The sequence below is a fragment of the Procambarus clarkii genome, chromosome 10 (genome assembly GCF_040958095.1).
Source record: "Procambarus clarkii isolate CNS0578487 chromosome 10, FALCON_Pclarkii_2.0, whole genome shotgun sequence".
Classification (NCBI taxonomy): Eukaryota; Metazoa; Arthropoda; class Malacostraca; order Decapoda; family Cambaridae; genus Procambarus; species Procambarus clarkii.
The window spans coordinates 48,916,955-48,922,334 of NC_091159.1; positions in this window are offsets into that span (position 1 = coordinate 48,916,955).

A 5,380-nucleotide genomic window follows, 5' to 3' on the forward strand; every position below is an offset into this window, starting at 1 on the left:
GATCTTCAAGAAAGGAGATAGGGAGGAGGCACTTAACTACAGACCTGTATCACTGACAAGCATCCCCTGTAAAATACTGGAAAGAATAATTAGGCTACGACTGGTTGCACACCTGGAGAACATTAGGTTTGTGAACAAACATCAACATGGGTTCTGGACAGGGAAATCGTGCCTAACAAACCTTCTGGAATTCTATGATAAAATAACGAGGATAAGACAGGACAGAGATGGTTGGGCAGACTGCATATTTCTGGACTGCCAAAAAGCCTTTGATACAGTACCGCACATGAGACTGCTGTTCAAGCTCGAGAGGCAGGCGGGGGTGGGGGGAAAGGTCCTAGAATGGATAAGGAACTACCTAACAGGAAGGAGCCAAAGAGTTACGGTAAGGGGCGAGAAGTCGGACTGGCGAACAGTAACAAGTGGAGTACCACAAGGATCGGTGCTGGGACCAATTCTATTTCTTGTGTATGTTAACGACATGTTTACAGGCGTAGAGTCCTACATGTCGATGTTTGCGGATGATGCAAAGTTGATGAGAAGAGTTGTGACAGATGAGGATTGCAGGATCCTCCAAGAGGACCTGAACAGATTGCAGAGATGGTCAGAGAAATGGCTACTAGAATTCAACACGAGCAAATGTAAAGTTATGGAAATGGGACTAGGAGATAGGAGACCAAAGGGACAGTACACAATGAAGGGGAACAGCCTACCTGTAACGACGCGTGAAAGAGACCTGGGGGTGGACGTAACACCTAATCTATCTCCTGAGGCACATATTAATAGGATAACGACAGCAGCGTACTCTACACTGGCAAAAGTTAGAACATCATTCAGAAACCTAAGTAAGGAGGCATTTAGGGCGCTTTACACTGCCTACGTAAGGCCAGTCTTAGAGTATGCCGCCTCATCATGGAGTCCCCATCTGAAGAAGCATATAATGAAACTAGAAAAGGTTCAGAGGTTTGCAACGAGACTCGTCCCAGAGCTACGAGGGATGGGGTATGAAGAGCGCCTGAGGGAACTGTGCCTTACGACACTAGAAAGAAGAAGGGAGAGGGGGGACATGATAGGAACGTATAAGATACTCAGAGGAATTGACAGAGTGGACATAGACGAAATGTTCACACGGAATAGTAACAGAACGAGAGGACATGGATGGAAGCTTGAAACTCAGATGAGTCACAGAGATGTAAGGAAGTTTTCTTTTAGCGTGAGAGTAGTGGGGAAATGGAATGCACTTCAGGAACAGGTTGTGGAAGCAAATACTATTCATAATTTTAAAACCAGGTATGATAGGGAAATGGGACAGGAGTCATTGCTGTAAACAACCGATGCTCGAAAGGCGGGATCCAAGAGTCAATGCTCGATCCTGCAAGCACATATAGGTGAGTACATATAGGTGAGTACACACACACACACACACACACACACACACACACATGGAGGGTATCGATTCATTTCTCTCAATGTTTGCGGACGATGCTAAAATTATGAGAAGGATTAAAACAGAAGAGGACTGTTTGAGGCTTCAAGAAGACCTAGACAAGCTGAAGGAATGGTCGAACAAATGGTTGTTAGAGTTTAACCCAACCAAATGTAATGTAATGAAGATAGGTGTAGGGAGCAGGAGGCCAGATACAAGGTATCATCTGGGAGAGGAAATTCTTCAGGAGTCAGAGAAGGAAAAAGACTTGGGGGTTGATATCACGCCAGACCTGTCTCCTGCAGCACATATCAAGCGGATAACATCAGCGGCATATGCCAGGCTGGCCAACATACGAACGGCATTCAGAAACTTGTGTAAAGAATCATTCAGAACTTTGTATACCACATATGTCAGGCCAATCCTGGAGTATGCAGCCCCAGCATGGAGTCCATATCTAGTCAATGATAAGACTAAACTGGAAAAGGTTCAAAGGTTTGCCACCAGACTAGTACCCGAGCTGAGAGGTATGAGCTACGAGGAGAGACTACGGGAATTAAACCTCACTTCGCTGGAAGACAGAAGAGTTAGGGGGGACATGATCACCACATTCAAGATTCTGAAGGGGATTGATAGGGTAGATAAAGACAGTCTATTTAACACAAGGGGGAACACGCACAAGGGGACACAGGTGGAAACTGAGTGCCCAAATGAGCCACAGAGATATTAGAAAGAACTTTTTTAGTGTCAGAGTGGTTGACAAATGGAATGCATTAGGAAGTGATGTGGTGGAGGCTGACTCCATACACAGTTTCAAGTGTAGATATGACAGAGCCCGATAGGCTCATGAATCTGTACACCTGTTGATTGACGGTTGAGAGGCGGGACCAAAGAGCCAGAGCTCAACCCCCGCAAACACAACTAGGTGAGTACAACTAGGTGAGTACACACACACACACACACACACACACACACATACATACACACACACACACACACACACACACACACACACACACACACACACACACACACACACACACACACACACACACACACACACACACACAGAAACTTGTGTAAGGAATCTTTCAGAACCCTGTATACCACTTATGTAAGACCAATCCTGGAGTATGGAGCTCCAGCCTGGAGTCCATACCTAGTTAAACACAAGACAAAGTTAGAGAAGATTCAGCGGTATGCCACCAGGCTCGTCCCGGAACTGAGAGGATTGAGCTACGAGGAAAGGCTAAAGGAGCTGAACCTCACATCCCTGGAAAACAGAAGAGTAAGGGGAGACATGATAACCACCTACAAAATTCTCAGGGGAATTGACAGGGTGGACAAAGACAAACTCTTCAGCACGGTTGGGACACGAACAAGGGGACACAGGTGGAAACTTAGTACCCAGATGAGCCACAGAGACGTTAGAAAGAATTTTTTCAGTGTCAGAGTAGTTAATAAATGGAATGCACTAGGAAGTGATGTGGTGGAGGCTGTCTCCATACACAGTTTCAAATGTAGATATGATGGAGCCCAATAGGCTCAGGAATCTGTACACCAGTTGATTGACAGTTGAGAGGCGGGACCAAAGAGCCAATGCTCAACCCCCGCAAGCACAATTAGGTGAGTACAATTAGGTGAGTACACGTCATCATGGTGTTACTTATATCCCTCATTCACAATTGTAATATTATAAGACCGAGAAATTTATATACCAATTTCTCAGTTATCTTTATTAATAAATATGAAGTAAATTAATATACTCAGGGCTGCAGTCGGCTCGTCTTCCAATCTATAAGAAAGATTTATAACAATTATAATGTGAAATTAAGAAGAAATATACGAATTACGTGATTTATTAAAACTTGTACATTATCCTTTTTTATATAAGAAGAACCGAGCAATTAAGTTAAGTCTTTTGTGCCCCGATTTATTTTTTTTAAATTTTGCCCCGAGGGGCGAGTTTATTGGGCAGCGCCACTCATCTTGTGAGTGGACTCACCGCCATAGCAGAATGTACAACACTCCCCAATAGGAAGAAAACCCGCTGGGTTGTTCATCCTGTCACTTGTACCCAGACACAGCTGGGACTTGCTTAACTGTCTCAAGTGAACAGCTCCTCAAACAAGAAGATTAACATTTATCAACCCTTAAAAGCTTACGTTATCTTGCGGGTGCAAAATGGGGAAATCTTTTAAGAACAGTATCAATATTTGACAAATAGTGTTTTCCTAACTCAAACAATGTGGGGTTTATTATTCTACAGTTATTCCTAATGTCTCTCAGGTGTTCACATTCACGTAGATAGTGGTCAAGGCGGTGTCCATCACTCTCACCACAGATTCTGCAACTTCGCTGATCAACTGTTGTTTCCATTCCAAATCTCCATGGATATTTGTATCCAAGACGGATTCTCGCTATTACAGATTCTCTCACTCGTCGTCCTCCTCTTCGGCCATACTGATTGGGATTGCCAGCTGCAACCATGTTGTACCATCGTACAGATTCACTGGTTTGTGCTTCTATCCTCCTTTCCTCAGTTACCTTGTCACGGTGATGTTGCCTGATAATACCTCTAATTTGTAGTTGAGTCTTGGGTATGAAGTATTCAATATGGTCTCCTTCAGCGCCTTCAGCAGCCAGCACATCTGCTCGTTCATTCCCACATATTCCAACATGGGAGGGGATCCACAGAAACTTGATGACTCTTCCCTGATTGGTAAGTACTCTCACAGCTCTCTTGATTTCAGCGACTATTGCAAGATTTTCTGCCTGATTTTTACTTAGGCTTTGCAGTGCTGCTTTTGAATCGGTGCAAATCACTGCACCATTAGTGTTCCGTTCAAGAAACCTTAACGCCATAACAATGGCAGTTAGCTCTGCTTGCGTTGAAGAGGCATAGTTCTCAATACGTGCTTTTTCTTCATTTCTGCGTTGGAAGGTATTATCCTTGATTACCGTGTATGCTGCACCAGCCCTGCCATTGATAGGATTAGATGACCCGTCAGTGTAGATTTGATCTAGTTCATCTCCGGCTTCTTCTTCTTTGTGCCCCGATGTTACCCACAATACTTGCACCGTGATAGATAGGGGAAGATAGAAGTGATATACACTCAGGTATAACTATACTCAGGTATAACTTCTATATTAAACTACACCCCACTGAAGGTCTTACCATTAAATACATAATTAAAGGCGCAAGATGTAACCCCTTGACTGTCAGAAGAAGGAATCAGTGTTAATACTTAATTTAAATTCTTAATCTATCGTAATTGCAAATAAAAAAATAAGATTAGAAGAACTTAAGGTTTTAGGGTTGCGAGGGCAAAAATAATAGTTTAAGTTTAAGTACAAACAACAATGACCCTAATTTACTTGACTCCCTCATTAAATAATATTACTTTAATTCTTGGTTGCATTAGCTTTCGGGAATATGGTCCACGAAGCTTGTGTGTTGTTGTGTTCTGTTACCCCGAGTGTAGGATAATTAATATAGTTGGTGTGTTGTGTGGTGAGTGTGGGTGATATAGTGAGATGATAGACGGGTGTCGTCAAGACTTCCAGGAGCGTCTCACAGTGTTGGTAAGGTGGTGACCACACCTGCTGACTGCTACACCTGTTGGTCCCAGACACACACACACAATAGAGGGAGCGCGGGGGTCACCGTGGCTCCCACCACCAGTTATCCTCTCAAGATGACAGCAGCTAGGAAGACCATATAATTATAACCATACTAAATAAGCGAACTTAAAATATTTCCAATCCATCCACCAATTCCAATCCAATCCCGGTGTAGAGTTACACGGGGAATATAAGTGTAGAGAGAGGGGGTCCCGCGCTCACCTGCTCTGTTACTACCAACAGACTACTGAGGATTACTAGCATGACAACACACAACTTACAGGTGAGTGTTGCTGAGGTCGGCTCTCAGCCCGGGCAGGTGAACTGTGT